Source organism: Ascaphus truei, chromosome 1 (genome assembly GCF_040206685.1).
Source record: "Ascaphus truei isolate aAscTru1 chromosome 1, aAscTru1.hap1, whole genome shotgun sequence".
In the NCBI taxonomy this organism is placed as follows: Eukaryota; Metazoa; Chordata; class Amphibia; order Anura; family Ascaphidae; genus Ascaphus; species Ascaphus truei.
In genome coordinates, this window is record NC_134483.1 from 491,800,448 (window position 1) to 491,821,047 (window position 20,600).

The 20,600-nt window shown below is 46.5% G+C and overlaps 2 non-coding genes across 2 annotated transcripts; both read right to left on the reverse strand.

Moving 5' to 3' along the window:
- Positions 1-5,402: 5,402 nt before the first annotated feature.
- LOC142473482 (5.8S ribosomal RNA) lies at positions 5,403-5,556 on the reverse strand. Its single transcript, XR_012790084.1, has one exon. It is a non-coding gene; the product is annotated as a 5.8S ribosomal RNA (ribosomal RNA).
- Positions 5,557-5,942: 386 nt separating this feature from the next.
- LOC142473449 (18S ribosomal RNA) lies at positions 5,943-7,386 on the reverse strand. Its single transcript, XR_012790081.1, has one exon. It is a non-coding gene; the product is annotated as an 18S ribosomal RNA (ribosomal RNA).
- Between the last annotated feature and the right edge of the window lie 13,214 nt (positions 7,387-20,600).

Here is a 20,600-nt window from a genome sequence, read left to right on the forward strand (position 1 = left end):
CTATAAGGTCAGGTGTAACCCATGGAAGGTGGGCCCCCCGTACCCTTATTTTGCATAATGTAGCATGGGTATCAGAGTTTTAAGAACTTTGATTGGAAATAGAAGAGCGCAGAATCAGGGTCGGGTATTAAATCAATTCTGTACCAGGGCAGTTGGTATAAGGTCAGCCAGAAACTGTTGTGTGTTAAAGTTTCTAAATGTTCTAGTGAGGAGAACTTTGGGGCTTGATTAGGGTGGTTTAATTTTCCTTACACTGTACACTATTGCATGGTCACTGAAAATGTCAGGAAAGATGCCCGAGGATTGAATTCTGCTGGTGTTTGAGGAGAGAATCCAGTCTAGCAAGGAATGGTTGTGCGATTTCAGGTTTGTGTGTGAGGGTTGGGAAATGAGTTTCATTAGTTTAAATGACTTGAGTTGTATCTGTATTTTGTGGTTTTTAGGGTCGAGCCAATTGAAGTTGAAATCCCCAAGAACTAGCAGCTCAGTCTTCTCATTCAGAGAGGAAATGGAGCCAAGAAACCGGGTGATATCAGTCAGGGACTGGAGAGTGGCTTTAAGGGAGCGGTAGATGCCAGCAACTAAAATAGGCTTAGAAAAGTGGAGGCAGATTTTGCCAACTAGGATTTCAAAAGAGAACTTTAAATGTTGGAACTTGATGTATGGCAGTTTTTACCTAAAACTGTGGCATTATGCATGTTTTTTTATTGAATCTGATGCTTTTAATTGTTCGGTAAAAAGTGCTTTATATTTGGCGATGCAACATTGAGGTATTGCACGAAAAAAATAAGGCACTTTTTTGGGTGCCAGTACAGCATTTTTATGTTACCGCACCTTGATGTATCCAGCCTAAGGTCCCTTCTGATATCACAAAGTAGAATGAGCTAAACAGTTACAGTATATTAATTTCCACCTTAATCACTTATAAAAAGAAAGCAGGAGACCTGCATCTTTAAGAAGTTGATACAGAGTAAAATCCATTTTTCTCGAATGAATTACCTAATCCCTAATTTACAATACAAAAAAAAAAGGAAAAATAAATCTAAAAGGCACACATTAGCCTTTCAGTATTCATGTAACATTTCAGTAGGAGAAGCATCTCTACTATATCTTCTACTGCAAACACTTCCAGTACATCCTGTACTGTAGCTAGTATGATTCAATAGACATCAGAATGCATCATTGTAAAAATGTTTTGCTAAAGGTTAAAAAAAGGTGTGGCATTTACATATAAATAATATGTATCTATATTTGCTTTAGTATCCTTTATAAAACAAATAATTGCCTTTCAAATCCAATTTATAACAGCAGCGAGGTGTACTGAAACACATCTGTGAGAACAAATTTCATTTTTTTTCAAAGATATCATATGTGTCATTTTTTAAAAATATGTTCTATAATGAACTTACTTAGTCTTTTTTTTATGTATTCTGGCCATGTACTGTTCTGACCTAGTAATCTATATTTTTATGTTTATTTTCTAGTGTACGATTTAATTTACTTTACACTCTATAAAGGGATAGTATGCACTGTACTAATCCAATGCTTTTCAACAGGGATTCCTCTTCGGTTCTCTGGACATCCCTAAAGGGTTCCTTACAATGCATCTGATCTCAGACGCACTATTAGATAGGGTTGGTTGTTCCATACAATGAATCGGATGTCAGATTAACTAGTAGAGAGGGTTGGGGTTCCTTACAATGCATTTGATCTCAGATAAATATGTAGCATTGCGAAAGAAATGTTAGGATAACATGTTTTTTCGTACCCAAAGCAGTAAATTATAGGAGATGTATGAAACTAGATATACATAATTTTTTACTTATTTAAAAAAAACTTTAAACCATTGAAAATTATTGTTATTACATCTTATCATTTTAAAAAAGAGTAAACATTTGTAAAACGGTTTGCTTAAAACCATGTTTAAAGGTATTTATTTTTATTCAGGACAACTGAACCCTCCAGTGGAAGCAGCACTGTATTGCAATGAAATGTTTTACACAAATTGTATTACAGGTGCCAGAGAATAGATCAGAAATGCTAAATCCTAGGCACAAAATGCACTACAATGTGTCTCAGAGATCTAAGGATGTTTGTGTTTTTATTGAACTATTTTAAAATGGTCAACATTTCAAATATCTTATTACCACTAGAGATGGGCGAATTTTTTTGTGGCAAATTTGGATCCGCAGCGAATCGTCCCGGTTCCTTTGGTCTGCGGATTTCAGCGGATCAATGTCAAATAGTGCAGGTCACGTTTTGCAGATTTTTAATTATTATTACCAATAAACTAAGTGGATTCTGCAACCCGTGGACAGAATTGAAGATTCAATTCTGTGGATTTAATGAATCCGTGGATTGGGTTCTACAAATCTGTCCAAGGGTTTTATCCAATAGCGGATTTTGATTAATCTGCACTGATTGAAACCAACCAAATCCGTTTGGGAATTTTACACAGCAAAATTGAATTTTTGTGTTAACATCAGCAAAAATTCGGGAAATGGATTTCGGTGGATTCGCCCATCTCTTGTTACCAACATACATTTCCACTCTGAGTAGTAGGAGCTCTTAATAATTAGAGATAGGCAGGATAATTTTTAATAGGGGATTCATGGGTATTTACTAAACAATTTTTGCCATGCTGAGCATAATCTTGCATCAATACTTAAAAACTAAGTATGTACCATTTTAGTGCATAAAAGACCAAGATACAGCAGCTCTCCTTCCCCCGGAGTACCTTAATCGGTCCCTTAAATTAAAATAAATGTATAAGACTTGTCCCAAACCTTTTAAGTGAATAGTTTATTGAACTATTAAGGGATCTAAACAGTGATCAAGTTGTATAAGTACCTTTCGAATCTTATGAAAACATTAATATCTATAGAATTTATTGGCAAGAACTCTCTAGACTCATGTTGCTGGACATCACAATCTCACCCTATGTTTTATAGAGAATAGTAGCAGATGCAAAATATGGGCATTAGAGACACATTGTTTTGGAAAGGAGAGATGGAGAATACTTAAAAAAGGATAAGAGATATAAGAGACAGAGCTAACTAATGTTTAATCCACATGGTTCTTGCTGAAAGACACTGTGGGGCCTATGCTATATATAAGCAGTCATAAAAAAAAATCGCCACCAAATTTAAATCGCCATTTTTGACAGCATTGCTATCACTGTATGCAGAAAGGCCCGAATACCAGTGATAACAACATTTGGAAACATTGCGAGTAGCCGGGGACGAGATGATCTGCCCTCCGAAAAGGGCATACCTGGCGAGTTGATTCTGCTGCAGAGAGAGAGCGGCCTCTCCTAGCGTCAATTTTTCCGGAAATTAAATATTTTTAATTTAAAATGTATTAGTAGTGTACAGGAGCAGGGGGTCTCTGGAGCATAACTTCATTGATTTCAGGTCCAGGAACCCCCTGCTTCCTGAGATACAGGCCCTTTATGGAGTGCCGGTATCTCCTATGCATTGAAATATCCTTGTCAAGGGCATAGCATTGATACCTGGGGTCCCCACGGGTCCCCATCGGTCTCCGGGGTTCCCCGGGGGGTCTCCGGAGCTGACCCACATATTTATTTTAGCTACTGTACGTAGACTCCCAGATTCAATCCTATGCAGTAATAATAAAATTACAGCCAGTTTCGGTACCTTAGCGGCTAACTGCTAGGGTAATGAAGGGGTTAAATAGCAGGCACTTCTTTGTTGTTGGTACAAGAGGTGGGTGAATTTTGTAGTTGCCCCAGGTTGGGTGTTTAAGACTTGCAGAAGGGTGGTCTTCATCCATACCGTTTATGGAATAGGCCCCTAAATATTTTTCGTGTTTTGCTTTTGGATTACAGGGGAAAATGGAAATGTTATTAACAAGATCATAATGTAATATGGACATTTTTCTTTTTTATAGCCTAATTAAGTATTTACATATGTAGTTCCCAATCTTTTAATAAAAAATAATGTACACAGCAAAAAAAGATAATCAAGCGTAAAGAAATCTCCTTTGTTCTAAAACAGGGGGGCGCCAAACATTTCCATGCACCCCCCTGCTGGCGGTCCCCTTACCTCCGCGCCCCCCCCCTCACCCCTGCTCGGCATCGGCTCCGGTGTCATGACATCACGTTGCCATGGCAACGTGATGTCAAATGATGCCGCGTTGCCATGGCGACGCGTGTGAGAAGCTGCCGGAGCCAAGGTAAGTTAGGTTTACAGAGGCCCTGCGGCACCCCCGGCACGTAATATAAGTGTCTTCGGGAAGCGCGCGGGGAGTCTGTAAATCATGTGCCCCCCACACTCAGTCTCGCACCCCTCGGGGGGTCGCGCCCCCAGTTTGCGCACCGCTGGTCTAAAATATGACTTCAAATAAGTTTTTACGGGTGTTTCCAAAATAAATCACAAAAGTGCTAGTGACTATTCAAAATCCTGAGTGGAAAAGGTCCCCAATAGGACAAATAAGTGATGACTACTGTGTGTACAGAAGAAAAAAAGATATTAAAATAAAAGTAAAATCAGAATGAAAATACTTTCACCCTTGGGAAAGATGCAGATTTTTCAAAAAGATGTTTCCCAATATCTATATGGTAAAGCAGCAATATGTCCAAAGTGCAAATTTTCTCAAGGTACAGAAACAGAGTGCAAAAAAGTCATATGAATATTTAAAAAATGGTCAAAAAGGTATAAATTTCCCACTCACGTCATGTATGAAAAAAATCACACAGTTGTTCAGTCTACCCGTTCGGTCCACCCTACGCATTTCACGTGGGGTATGAGCTTCCTCATTGGTTTAGAAAAATGAGCCCCTGAGTGAAACGCATAGGGTCGACCGAATGGCTACTTTCAACTACCATGAGGTGTGCACTTCACTCTCTCTCATCTGTGCACCGACACGAGAATGCGACTCGCCTGTCTCCCTTGGTGACATCATCTATCCAGAAGTGCAACGAGACAGGAAGATCAGGGTTCAGGTGCCTGTAGGAGTGCAGCCTCCGGATGATGAATCTTCAGACTCCGTGTTGTCAAAAATGCTTTTAGTGCTTGGAAGTATGTGTGTATTTTCACAGCTCCATCATCCATTTTGAACCTTATAATATCATATTTATACTATGTTTTCTACTCTTTTTCCTTCACATATATAATGGAAGCCTACATCTCACCAAAGAAAAGACCAAATATCCAATAGGAGTCCACATGTGTTGGAAAAATGGCACAGAAGCAGTTGTCTCCCTCCACAGAGGCCAGCCGGCCTTCCCTCCCCCCCCCCCCGGGCGGAAGGAGAGGCCGTGCCATGTGTCAGTGGTCTGAACTTGGGGGACGGAGGGCCCGTCTGTTAGGGCAGCCCCTGCGATGGCCAGAGCCATGCCTGCCATCCGGGCCAGGACTCGGAGGGGGCGATCGACGGAGGAGCGACCCTGAGACAGGGGAAGCCCCGGGAGGAACCCGGGGCCGCAAGGTGCAATCAAAGTGTCGATGATCAATGTGTCCAGCAATTCATACTAATTCTTACAGCTTGCTGCGTTCTTCATCGATGCATGAGCCGAGTGATCCACCGCTAAGAGTCGCGAGTGACTCTTTGTTTTCGAGTGACGGGGCTGCCGCAGGGCCCCATTCAACGGTCGGCAGACAAAAAAAAATAGGTGCAGAGGCCTGTCTCGATTTTCTGGCCCTGTATCTGGGCTCTCGACCCGGGGGGTTGGGGGGTGGGGTTCGGGTGCCGATTGTCGAGCGGCTGGTCCCCTGCTCCTTCCCTCCCCCCGCGCTCCGGTGGAGCAGGTGCCACGCCGGCGGGGGCCCTCGATGGGCCCGTGGGGGGAATACCCCATCGCGGGCCGTGACCGGGGGCCGGCGCGAGTCTTCAAGACCTCTGCAGCCCCCTCCCGGAGGAGGGGGGAATGCACTGAGTACCCAAAATGGCTGCGAGGGATGCGGGGGCCGGGCCGCTTTTCCCAGACATCCCACTGTGGGGGCCCAGCAGCATTCCCTCGTTTCTCGCAGGTCCGCAGCATACAGGGTTCAGTGGGTTACCCGCACCTGTCAGTGAAGGGTAGAAACACACTGATCCGTTCAGTGTAGCACGCGTTCAGCCCCAGACATCTAAGGGCATCACAGACCTGTTATTGCTTGATCTCGTGTGGCTGAACGCCACTTGTCCCTCTAAGAAGTTGGACGCCGACCGCTGGGGGTGACGTAACTAGTTAGCATGGAGGTGTCTCATTCGTTATCAGAATTAACCAGACAAGTCGCTCCACCAAATAAGAACGGCCATGCACCACCACCCACAGAATCGAGATAGTGCTATCAATCTGTCAATCCTTTCCGTGTCCGTGCCGGGTGAGGTTTCCCGTGTTTAGTCAAATTAAGCCGCAGACTCCACTCCTGGTGGTTCCCTTCCATCAATTCCTTTAAGTTTCAGCTTTGCAACCATATTTCCCGGAACCCAAAGACTTTAGTTTCCGGGAAGCTGCTCGGCGGGTCATGGGAATAACGCTGCCGGATTGCTATTCGGCATTGTTTATTGTCAGAAATACGACAGTATCTGATCATCCGAAACTCCGACTTTCATTCTTGATTAATGAAAACATTCTTGGCAAATGCTTTTGCTTTGGTTCGTCTTGCGCCAGTCCAAGAATTTCACCTCTAGCAGCACAATACGAATGCCCCCCGCCGTCCCTCTTATCATGGCCACCGTTCCGAAAAACAACAAATTAGAATCGGAGTCCTATTCCATTTTTCCTAGCTGAAGTATTCAGGCGACCGGCCTGCTTTGAACACTCTAATTTTTTCAAAGTAAACGCTTCGGTCCCCCAGGACACTCAGTCAAGAGCATTGAGGAGGCGCCAAGAGGCAGGGGCTGGTACAGGCGGTAGCTCGCCTCACGGCGGACCACCAGCTCGATCCCAGGATCCAACTACAAGCTTTTTAACTGCAGCAACTTTAATATACGCTATTAGAGCTGGAATTACTGTGGCTGCTGGCACCAGACTTGCCCTCTAATAGGATTTAAAGTGTACTCATTCCAATTACAGGGCCACGAAAGTGTCCTGTATTGTTATTTTTCGTCACTACCTCCCGAGTCGGGAGTGGGTAATTTGCACACCTGCTGCCTTCCTTGGATGTGGTAGCCGTTTCTCAGGCTCCCTCTCCGGAATTGAACCCTGATTCCCCGTTACCTGTGGTCATCATGGTAGGCACAGAAAGTACTATCGAAAGTTGATAGGGCAGACATCCGAATGTATTGTCGCCGTCACGGGGACGTGTGGTCAGCCCGAGGTTATCTAGAGTCACCAAGGCGGCCAGGCAAGTCCGGATTGGTGTTGGTCTGATAAATGCATGCATCCCAGGACGTCAGCTCTTCTCTTTTTGCAACTCAGGGACGAATGAGCTCTTGGAGCTGCTCTGCAGACTCCTCCCATCTGGGACATCATCTCCGATTGGTTGTTGCTCACTTATCTCCTCCCCTGGGTGAATCTCAGAGGTGGGGATGGTAACATTAACCTGACATGACTCAGCATGAGCCAATAAGGGGCGGCACCTTTCGTTTGGTGCCGAAAGCTTGCAACAGAGTTTTCAAACTTTTGCAAATATTGAACTGCAGTCCAAGCGGTCCTGTTTTCCTCTCTAGGTTCTAGCCCTATCTGGATAGTGTTACCCTGATAGTATGGGGTGTTGAGTCAGATGGTCCCCCAGGCCTACATCTGAGGGTAGGGCCACTCATTCCCGCAATGGGAGAGACTCACGGCCCATCTGCTTACTCTGTGTTGCGGTTGTGCTCGCCACAAACCAAGACTGGACCGCGGTGCTGAGGTGGGGTTATATAATCACTGACCTTAGTCCACGCAGACTGATCCGGAGTGCGCAGTTCATAGTCATACATAGCAGGGTCAGGAATGGAGAAGGCAGCATCGTCGTTATTCAAGCAGGAGTTCGGCAACGGGTAGACAGGAGTTCCCCGCTTCAGCTTAGGAGCATGAGTGCGGGAGTCACCTCTGTGCGAGGAACGGCTTCGGCCCATGATGCCGGTGTCTGTAGGTGAAGACAGCAGGCTGGCCGAGGAACAACGCAGGGCAGCGCCAGGGAAAACCAGCGCTTCAGCACAGGGTATAAAACAGGCCTCCACATGGAGAGTAGCAGCAGGCTTCAAGAAACGAAAGGTAGCCTCTGCTAGGGGAGAATGCAGTAGATACCAGGAACCAGTGCTGGCAAACCAATGCTTCAGCACAGGAGTCCGGGACAGGCTTCTGCGTGGAGTGTAGCAGCAGACCTCAGGAACACAGGAACTCGGGCCTCTGCGGGGAGAGTACTGTAGTAGCATGCCTCTGGTAACACGGGAAGACAGACCTCTGCATAGAGAGTAACAGCAGGCCTCTGGGAACTAATAACAAGAACTAGAAAAGTTAGTACACAAACGAGACAAGCCAGGAGGCTTGAGACTGAACACAGTAACGTCCGGAGAAGATTAGGCTCGGCACTGAATCAGTGCCAAAGCCCAGCATATCAAGGGCAGTGAGCCAATCACAGGAGGGAGGTGTGAGAATTCCTCCAATTACAGAGCACCGGCTAGGGCAGCACAGATAGCTAGCACAGGTGCTTATAGATTGCCAGAGGGAGTAATTAGAAACTGCATAGTTCTGCAAGGCAATAAGCAAAAGCAGAACCGGATTCCTTACACTCCGATCTCCAAAGCAGGTGTGAATTCGTTTTGGCTCTACCTCTTCCTCAGGAAGCAGGGGCTGTCCCATGGACTGTACCTATCCCTGATAGGCTGCACACAGGCCATGAGTCATCACCACACTCCTTTCCATCAAAGGAGGAGCACAAGGGGGGTCAAGAGCCCACAAATTTAACCTGTTACAGCCCTGAACTTATTAGGGACTTACATAAAAGGTATACTATGGGGAAAGAGAGATACTATGACATACCCTGTTACAGTTATAATGGAACCTATAAAACAAAAATGTACAAGTTCTATTCCCTTTTCCATCCGTTTGCCCTTGATCAAATGCCTGAGAAAAATGCCATTTGTGGGAATGGGCCATTGCAGCAGACAATGGTCTGAGCTCAAATCATGTTTTATTAATATATTTACAAAGTGATCTACTGGAGTATTGATAGCCAGATACCTGGGACACCATTCCCCTTCTACTTCTGGGGATATAATAATGGACCTTGTTTGCCAATGTTCCTATACAAAGGATTTAACCACACTCAGATCCCTGTTACTTGAAGTGAACATATGTAACACCCCATTCCCCCCCAAGGGAGGTTACTATGGTGGTAATGGTGCTGTGGTGCTCACCTGTTGGTTCTAAGGAGAATTGAGTCTCCGCAATGGTATAGGGAGTAGGACACAGGACATCCTTTTCTGGATAGTGCATCACCTCCATCCTGCAGGGCTCTGTCATAGGCCGAGGTTTCTCCCCACAGGAACATTCAGAATAAATGCAGTCACAGACCAGGAACAGTACAACTTCATCTATTGGTTGACCAGCACATACAGTACTTCATCCATCTCATGCGAGAGAGGAGCATTTTCCTAGCATCCCTGGTTCTTACACCATGCAGCTTTCAATCCTTTCCATGATCAGAGCTGTGCTCGCAGGACCATTCCCCTTGACTAGGCCCCTAGGAGTTTGAGGCCCCTGTGCTAGTCTTAACCTCCTTACCCCCTTCTTATGCAATGTAGAACTATGCCTACTCTCTAAGGAGCAGGCTACACTGGGAGAATTTCCTAAATTTGAAAGAGAGACATATTTTATACCAGGGGTGTATCCCATCCCTAAGCCCCAGTAACTGGGCATTACCACTAGAGTGAGCCCACCCCTCCACCCCTCCCCCTGTCACATGCTCCAACGCTTTCCAAGCTTGCACTTTGAAACTGCAACAAAATAACATCCCCGTGGGGAGACTGTCACGGTTGTGCTCGCCACAAACCTGGGTCGGACCGTGTTGCTGAGGTGGGGTTGTATAAGCTCCGACCTTAGACCGCGCAGGCTGAGCCGGATTGTGCAGTTCGTAGTCGTACATAGCAGGGTCAGGACTGGAGAAGGCAGCATCGTCAGTGGATAAGCCAGGGTCAGGACTGGAGACATCAGGGTAAACATTGTTCAAGCAGGAGTTCGGCAACAGGTAGTCAGGAGTTCGCCGCTTCAGCTTTGGACTCTGCGCGTGCGGCGACCATGGCCCATGGTGTTGGTCTCAGGAAATGATAGGTAGACCGGAGTGGGCACACCGTCAGGCAGCAGTGGTAGATCAGTGCTTCAGCGCAAGAGTTCTGAGCGGGCTGGAGAATCCTCCGCTTCAGCGCAGGAACCAGGACACGGCCTCTGCAGTAGAGAATGAGTAGCAGACCCCAGGAACCAGGGAGCTGAAGGCAACACTGGGGAAACCTCCGCTTCAGCACAGTAGACAGGAACAGACCGCTGCGTGACACTAGCAGCCGGTCTCAGGAAACAAGGAGCTGAAGTAAACAAGGAGAGTACTCCGCTTCAGCACAGGAGACAGGAACTGACCGCTGCGTGAGGCTAGCAGCCGGTCTCAGGAAACAGGGAGCTGAAGTCAACAAGGAGAGTACTCCGCTTCAGCACAGGAGACAGGAACAGACCACTGCATGACACTAGCAGCCGGTCTCAGGATACACAGGATAATCAGGAAATACAGGCCCCTGCATGAAGACTAGCAGCAGGCCTCAGGAACTAGGGAATAACAACTAGAGAGGTTAATACATACACAGACAAGCCAAGGGCTTATGGCAAAACACTTGTGACATCCAGGAAGGACTATGCTCGGCAGGGAGCATTGTGGGGAAGGCTGTCTTTAAAGGTCAGTGAACGAATAGCAGAAGGGGCGTGTGACAGCTTAGCTTTAATGAGTGAACCCAGGGTGGAGCTGCAGTGAATATCAGGAGCAGTTTTCCAGGACTGCACAGGTCTTAGAGGCAAGGTAACCAGTAAACTGAGGTGTGGATTCCTCACATTACCCCCCCTCCCCCTTCACGTGAGACCTCTGGGCGAACATGACCACTCACAGAGTTGGGGGACCTGGAATTATTCCTGAACTGTCTAGGATTGGGGGTAGAGTCGTGGTCCAGAGACTCGTGGGCACTCCTTTGCGTATCCCCACCCCCCAGTAAGAACTGCGGCCAGACAGGGCCATCCTTGGTTCTCGGAGACATCGAGTTGTTCCTAAAAAAAATTAGGCGGAAAGGAGATCCGTAAACGAGCAGTTCCTTGGTGAGTACAGTTCTAGGATATGAGAGTGGTGGTAGAGACAACATTGGTACGTGGCTCGCCACGCGAAAAGTCTTGGGAATCCAGGGCTGCGAAGAACCAGGGGTTTCCGGAGCAGAAACGGCAGAAGACCCCCTACTGGGAGCCCAGTCTTTAGTAATGGGACCAGAGTTTAGGATAAGCAGCATCGATAGTTGATCGAATATACCAGGGTGACCATCGGAACAGACAAAGTCTTGGCTGACCTCTGCATGTAGAAATTTGAGAGGGACTTCTCCTCTAGAGGTCTCCCAGGTAGAGGTCAGCGAGGGTACAGGGTGGGTGGGAGCATTTACAGGTATTGGTACAGTATGGAAGGTGACAAGGCAAGCAGTAAACCAGGCATAGAGACCGAAATCTTGGGATACGTACAGAGTATTTCCAACACAGAGGAAATAACAGGCGCAACAGAAGGTTCAGAGGGGAAAAACCATGGTTTAGCAGAGACAGAGAAGCAATCAGCAGTGGAGCTCCCAATTACTGTAGAACCGTCAGTGGGAGATGGTATTGTCTGGGGAGTAGGAATAGGCTTTGGGGCTTTAATATCAGAAACTTGAGAATCAGGCAGAGCAAGAGTAGCGGAGTGAGGGGAGCTAACATCAGAAGCTGAAGTCTGTACTTCAGTGACAGGGACCTGAGTGACTACAAAAACAGCAGCGAGTAAAGGAATTGACTCCGGAGCTGGAGGCTCGGAATCCATAACAGAAACATCTCGCAAAGCAGGGGTACCGATAGGAGAACTAGCATCAGGAGCTGGTGCCTGGGAATCAGTGACGGGTAATGGGAGAGTAATGATGGGAGTTAAAGAGACAATAAGCGGTAAGTTGGAACCGTGGAAACTCTCAATAGCAGAAACCTTTGAAGTAAAAGGAGTCTTATCCAAAACTGCAAGGGCCCTAACAACAGGGGTGCTTGTCATGACAAAAACAGAATTAGGCGTGTTTACTAGTGCAAAAATTCTGATAACGGGACTCCTAGCCAGTGGTGAGGGTGTCAGGGTTTGACTAGTGAGAAAATCAGATAAAGTGATAAGTGACTTAGAATCAATCACTGAGGTTCTAGGTTTGCTGGACATGTGTGAGAAAGTACCCTTTAAGACAGGAATTTTAATTTTTTCCCCGAGCAACCCAACGGTTGCTGGAGCACGTTTAGATGCAGTGCTGAGGGACTGAGGTTTAGCAAGGGCAGTAAAACTAAATAGCTCAGATTTAAACACCAGGACTTGTAATATAGGCAGGGTGGTCTCAGACTGTACTAAGGGGGTAACAACAGATATGCTGATCCCTGGATGGTTTGCATCTGCAGAGAAATCAGGGGAACCAACAGCAAGGACGGCCTCTATGGGAAGAGATTCTGAATCTGAAGGAAGGTTTTTACCTCTCAGAGTATCAGGACCGACAAGGCAAATTTCAGAGAGAGGGGAAACTGTGTACTGGCTTCTAGCTAGCACATATGAAAAAGCGTCACTTCTGAGTAAAACCAGTGTGTCAGCGAACATTCCTGGGAACCCCACATGAACCCCAGGAGGGGCATAATGACCACTGTACGCTTTTAACCCCAAGCTTTGAGAAAAGGAGAACATAGACAGTACAAGGGGGGCAACCACAACTGTGCTGGTCTCTAAAGTGGGTATTTGGGAAAGTGTGTCTGGGACATCAGAAACGACTACAGATTCCACGAAAAGGGGTCTATGCTCAGAAGCAGGGATTTCAGCTCTCTGAGTGACAGACTGGGTCAGCGACATACCTAGGAGTGGGGATTCTGCGAACAGGCTTAGGGAAACAAACGGTTCCAGAATACTTTTAACTGGAGTCAGTATTATTGCTGAAAGTTCAGGGGGCGTAGCCCTGAGAATTTTAGCTGAGTCAGGGGACATAAGGGATTCATCCTCTGAAGCTAAGGAGGTGTCCTTGACTGGCGGACTACAGGGATTTACCAAGGAAGGTTCATAGGGCTGACCTGCAGGGGTGAACATAGGAAAAACCTCAAGGGTTAAGTTAGGCTGTACCTGAGAATCAGGAAAATATACGCTAGTCTCCGAGAGTGGGGACATAGGGTTTTCAGCTACTTGCCCTAGAGACCTCACATTAGTCTGCGGGATACAAGGGTTAACAATGGGGACCTCAAATAGCAGACTAGCAGGGGTTAAAACAGAAATAACCTTGGGGACAGAGCTTAGAAGTTCTAAGTTAGAAAGCGAGGACAAACGGGGTTCATTTTCTAGTGCTAGGGAAGAAACACTGATCTGGGGAATGCAGGTATTTACAGTGGGGGACTCATAGGCCTGACTAGCAGGGGTTATAGCAGGAAAAACCTCAGGGGCTGGAATGGGAGATTCAAAGTTAGTAAGTGAAGGCAAAGAGGGTTCGCACTGAGAGAGAGACAGACAGACCTGAGAAATGCAGGGATTTACAGTGGGGAAGTCATAGGCCTGACTAGCAGGGGTTAAGACAGGAATAACCTCGGGGACAGAACCCAGGGAGGTTAACTCAGGACTAGGGACCGTGGCCGCTTCAACCTTAGGGGGCAGTGATAGTGGGGTGACTTGGTCATCTTTAGGAAGGGGTGGTACACCCACGGGTTTAGTAACAGGGCTGGCAGGAAAAAAATTGTGATTAGAAAGTGCGTAGGCAGCGAGAAGAGGGTCACGCTCTCTTATGATCTTGTCAAAATCTAGGGACAGCATACGGGAGTTCTCTAGATCCTGAGCCAGTACCCCAATATCCACATTTTTTTGAACTGAGGTGGAAATAGCAAGGTGTCGTTGGGAGAACAGGGCCCTTTCAGACTTTCTTGCCTCTCTAAATTTCTAAGATTCAGTAAGGATTTCTTTACGAGTCAGTCTTTCCAGAGGGGTTAAGCCCTCATACATGAACGCACTCTCAGGCGGAGGCAGTCTCTCAAACAGGTATGGTTTTCTAAACAGGGACTGGTCTGCAGCCTGGGACATAGGTTCAGTTACACATTTACCAACCCCCGCCACAGTGCCGTCCGGTTTTGTGGGGCCGAGCATACTGTCACGGTTGTGCTCGCCACAAACCTGGGTTGGACCGCGTGGCTGAGGTGGTGTTGTATAAGCACCGACCTTAGACCGTGCAGGCTGATCCGGATTGCGCAGTTCGTAGTCGTACGTAGCAGGGCCAGGACTGGAGAAGGCAGCATCGTCAGTGGATAAGCCAGGGTCAGGACTGGAGACATCAGGGTAAACATTGTTCAAGCAGGAGTTCGGCAACAGGTAGTCAGGAGTACCCCGCTTCAGATTAGGAGCGCGGGAGTGGACTCTGCGCGTGCGGTGACCATGGCCCATGGTGTTGGTCTCAGGAAGTGATAGGCAGCAGTGGTAGATTAGTGCTTCAGCGCAAGAGTCCTGAGCGGGCTGGAGAATCCTCCGCTTCAGCGCAGGAACCAGGACACGGCCTCTGCAGTAGAGAATGAGTAGCAGACCCCAGGAACCAGGGAGTTGAAGGCAACACTGGGGAAACCTCCGCTTCAGCACAGGAGACAGGAACAGACCGCTGCGTGACACTAGCAGCGGGTCTCAGGAAACAAGGAGCTGAAGTCAACAAGGAGAGTACTCCACTACAGCACAGGAGACAGGAACAGACCGCTGCGTGACACTAGCAGCCGGTCTCAGGATACACAGGATAATCAGGAAATACAGACCACTGCATGAAGACTAGCAGCAGGCCTCAGGAACTAGGGAATAACAACTAGAGAGGTTATTACATACACAGACAAGCCAAGGGCTTATGGCAGAACACTTGCTCCAGGAAGGACTATGCTCGGCAGGGAGCATTGTGGGAAGGCTGTCTTTAAAGGTCAGTGAATCAATAGCAGAAGGGGCATGTGACAGCATAGCTTTAATGAGAGAACCCAGGGTGGAGCTGCAGTGAATATCAGGAGCAGTTTTCCAAGACTGCACAGTTCTCAGAGGCAAGGTAAGCAGTAAACTGAGGTGTGGATTCCTTACAGAGACTCACATGCTGGCCTATGTGAAAGTGCACTGCCTGCACTTCTTATAATACTGGGGCCAGTGGAGTTACACCGTCCACCCACCCCAAGCATACAGTCAGATGTTCCTGTCAATTCTTTTCGGATGGTTACTGTGAATCCCTTTGACACTGTGCCATGTGTTGTCAATGCAAATGGGTCCAACATCATGGGGAATGTGTCAAATCTCAAAAAAATCTACTGCATTTAGACTCCAAGTTTATAAACCCTGTCTTGGTATTTATTTCTCTCTCCAGCTTGCACCAACACCCTTTGTTTCTTCCAATTGTGATTCTGTACTGCAGTTAAAGAATATGGGGGTGTTTCATTCCACTGTACTCGCATGAGTTGACCCCATCCTTGAATCAGGGGGAATATAATGTGCTGGTCAGGTACAAAATATTGTTTTCCAGACATCACATTCAGCTTTGTGCTGTCCAGTGTCCATAGCCTGTTGTATGGTGTACAATGCTCAGGGGAATGAAGATTAGCATGCTTTTGATCTGTAACTCCTGAAACTCCTTCACTGTTCTTCATGAAAGGGTTTTATCGCCTTTCTTGAAGCTCATTACGGTAAATAGATAGTTACTTACAGTAACTTCTGCTCTTCTTTACCTCCTCTGTGATGGGGACTCATCCCTAGGCAGTCTCTGTATCTGTGATAAATGTCTCCACCTTTCAAACCCTGGTTTAGCTGCCTTGAAACATACGCTGGTGTTGGTGGTCAAAAGTATTTTGTATGGTCCTTCCCATCGTGGCTCCATACCATCCCTGATCTATCTCCTTACAGTAAATAAATTCATTCCCCTACCTCGAAATGTCCGTCTCTGAGATTGTGTTATCTGTTGAACAGTGTGATTCTTTTAAACCTTAAACAGTGATGCTGTCTGTAGTTTCACTATTTACTTATTTCTGACATTAGCCATTAAGACATTTTAAAAACCTTGGCGTTAATGCAGGCGTATAGCCAATTGACTGGGCGTATAGCCAATCGTCCTTGAAAATAAATAATTTTGTTCTTTAACAACAACAAAATATTCTGTTTCTATGACTGTGAAAGCCTAGCAGTGTCAATATAGTTTACCATCTCAAGTTAAATAGCCCAAGTAGTTTCAACTGAACTATGAGTTGCTCACACATCTGTGCTCACTAACATGTAAGTGTTTAACTGTACTGCACACCAAAACTAGAAACATCCCATATTTATTATGACTTGCTGCTGGTTGGACAGCCAAATTATTAGAAAAGACAAAGAAGAGATGCCTTTCTCTACATCAATTAACCATAAACATCCTATAGTTCACTTGTTGTTAAATCCTGTCACTGTCTGAGAAAATTAACTTTTAATTTTGTTAATGTCTTGTACCACGTAGATGACTTTATCTAGACAATGGCAGAGATGTTTCAAAATAAAGGAAGTATAAATAGAAGTTTGTTTTGACGCATTGCTCCATTTTCTGTTTGCTTCAAATGTAAGAAAGAATTTCTATGTTTTGCACAAATTATTAGCCAGAAAGTTAATGCCATTTTAAACATGGAGGATTTTTTTTTTAATGCCAAAAGAAGATAAAAAAAGTAATGCACATTGACCAATAATTAATTACATCTCATGTACACTGCATGTAACTCCTCCCAACCTTCTCTTCTTCACACCCTATATTACTGGCTCACAATCTGGAACAAAGACCTGGACACATTAACACAAAGAAACATAAGATTAAAAATTATGCAATTTGAATCAATTTAGCTCCAAATGGGGTTGATACATCTCCCCAATTACATTGCTACAGTAGAAAATGTATTTTATGAAGATACAGTAATGAAATAAATGACACGCAACAATATAATATTCATACATTCCTTTCTTGTTGCTATTTGACGATAAACTTAACTTTGAATGGCGATTCCAGTGTTTAATTTCTACCATGAGCTAGAAAATACCTGCAAGACAAACACTTCTGTATGGAAAAATATAACTGAAAGTGCACAGAAGGCTGAGTTTAGTATGAGAACTGAATGCTGTGAGAAAATACAAAAGGCTTGACTATTCAAGATTTATTTGCTAATGTCAACCTTTAATTCTTTGAGATGAAGGGCATTGTACTGATATAATTGTGGACTGCCTGGATTGATAATGTAGAATAAGTTAATAGATAAAGGATCTGACATCATTGACCTTGTACACAGGTACTTTGTCAGATCCATTCTTTTAAATCATGTTACTTTATCAGAGCAAATTCAAAACTGACTCACTGTTCATCAAAATTTGCAATTTGCTGAAAAATATATATTTATTGTGTAATTCTTGAAAACAATTCCTCTCTTTTTGGTTCTACAGCAGCAATGAAAAAGTTTACTCCCTATTATTGTGCTTTGTTGTTTATTTCCAATAATCTTAGCCACCTCTCTCTCAATGTACAGTTCTCTAAAAAGCTAAGAATTCAGAATGCACTGTTTTTGTGTGTGGAAGAAAGAATTAACAGTTTGGCAAGCAAACACCAGATATATAGTAATTAAGGGTGGTACTTTGGCTGGTGTTTTCAATTTAGTATTACTGTTGATTGCAAAAATGATCTGTCTTTTAAGTTTTGATTTGGTTTTGGGATAACTCAAATGTTTTGATTTTGGTTTTCAATCTTTAGAAAATGATGGCAAACATTTTAAATAAGCAGTGAAAATTATATAAAACAATAAATAAAAATAAATAGGTACAGATGTAGCAAGACTTACAGTTTTCGGTGCAACGATCAAGCGTGTCATTGGTATCTAAAGGTGGTTGCACCCATTGTGGCCCCGAAAATAGAAGGGTTAACCCAGCGGGGGACCATGTTTCTGAATGGAACTAATTAATACTTTGACTCAACAGCCATCAAGCCGATCATTGTGAAGGAGATGCACAGAGTTGAGAATGTAAAAAGCAGTTTCAAGCCATATCTGGTCTGTCCAGCCCCTTGATGATGTAGATGCCTGAATATGGACCTCTACATCATGAGGGGGCAGGGCCGCCAACAGGGGGGGGGGGGGGACAAAAGGTATGGGTGTCCCGGGCCCCGTGAGTCAGTGGGACCGGCCGCCGGGCCCCCTGCGCGGCCATAGCCGTTATATTTTTTTTTTAAATGGCGCGATTGCGCATGCGCAGAGGTCCCGCAGGGTGTCATGCCTGTGGGCCCTGCCTGTGGGCCCACACCCCCACTCGCTTACTCGATCCCCCCCTCACTTCCACCCCCCTCCCAATGTTGGACGGAGGGCGGGGAAGCATCAACCCTGCATCCCTAACATGCGCCTCCTGCCCAATGCAGCAGCCGCGGGGGAAGCTGCAGCCGCCTGCCAGCCTTGCGCCCCACCCCCAGAGCTCACTTCCCACGCACCAACCCAGCAGCCGCAGAGGATGCTGCAGCCGCCCGGCATCTCATGCCCCCCGAGCCCACCTCCCGTTTGCCCCCTAAACCCACCTCCCGTGCGCCCCCTCCTGTGCATTCCCCGAGCCCACCTCCCGCGCCCTCCCCCCATGCCCAACTCCCGTGCCCTCCCCAGTGCCCACCTCCCACCCCGGGCTGCTGCCAAGGGGACATCGGGGCGGGGGGAAACGGCAAGGAAGCAGCACCCACCCAGTCAAGGTAAGTCACCCACTCAACCCACCCCACCCAGTCACTCAACCCAGTCACTGTCACCCACAACCCAGTCACTGTCACCCACAAAACAGTCACTGTCACCCACCCCCCACTGTCACTGTCACTCACCACCCAGTCACAGTCATTGTCACCCACCACCCAGTCACTTTCACCCACACCCAGTCACTGTCAGTCACACACTGTCACCCAGTCACTAACCCAGTCACTCTCCCACCCATGCACTCACTCTCCCACCCACTCATTCTCCCACCCACACACCCAATCCCTCTCCCACCCACTCACTCTCCCACCCACTCACTCACTCTCCCACCCACTTACTCTCCCACCCACTCACTCTCCCACCCACCCACTTTCCCACCCAGTCACTAACCCAGCCACTCACCCACCCAGTCACTCTGGGTATATATATTTATATACATATAAATGTCCAAAATGTTTGGTCCGATATGAACATGTTCAAATTCAGAGAATAGAGTAGATTGATCTATGATCGGGTATATTTGCCCCAGATATGCAGCATGAAGACAGAGGCAATGAAACCCACCCAGTCACCCACCCACCCAGTCACTCACCCACCCACTCACACTCAGTCACCCACCCAGTCACCCACCCACCCAGTCACTCACTCACCCGCCCAGTCACTCACTCACCCGCCCAGTCACTCACTCACCCATCTAGTCACTCACTCACCCACCCAGTCACTCACTCACCCAGTCACCACCCAGTCACCACCCAGTCACCACCCAGTCACCCACCCAGTCACCCACCCAGTCACTCACTCACCCACCCACTCACCCAGTCACTCACTCACCCACCCATTCACTCACTCACCCACCCAGTCTCTCAGTCACCCACCCAGTCATACTCAGTCACCATCTCAGTCACTCAGTCACCCACCCAGTCACCCAGTCACCCAGTCACCCACCCACCCAGTCACCCACCCAGTCACTCACTCACCCACCCACCCAGTCACTCACCCACCCACTCACTCACTCACCCACCCAGTCACTTACCCACCCAGTCACACTCAGTCACCATATCAGTCACTCACTCACCCACCCACTCACCCACCCAGTCACTCACTCACCCACCCAGTCACTCACTCACCCACCCAGTCACTCACTCATCCACCCAGTCACTCACTCACCCACCCAGTCACTCACCCACCCAGTCACCCAGGCAGGCAGTCACCTATCTTTTGTTGAAAATATAAAAATAAACAGGTTGCATTGTAATGTTTTTTTTCTGTATCACAATAAGAAAACAGTTAAGTAAAAGTTACGTGCTAAAAAATATTTTTTCGTGGTAGGTGCGCTATGGTTTGGGGGGGGGGCTACTCCTTTCATTTGTCCTGGGCCCCATACCCCATGATTTCTGTTGGCGCCCTGTGAGGGGGAATACTATGCCCAGGACATACTTGAAAATGAGAGGTAACTCTCAATGTATTACTTCCTGGTAAAACATTTTATAAATAAATAAAATAAAATAAGACCATATTCGGTCATCTATGTCATCAAGGGCGTTGAACAAGACATTTAACACTGTCCAACCCCCTTGATGATATAGATGACTGAATATGATGTAGATATTCATTGTCAGACATCTACATTCCAAAGAGTTGGACATAACGGAAGCTGCTTTTGACTGCTTCTTACCTTCTGAGCTGCTCTGGGACACCTCTGTGCAGCTCCTCCAGACTGTCTGGCTTTTAAGGATTA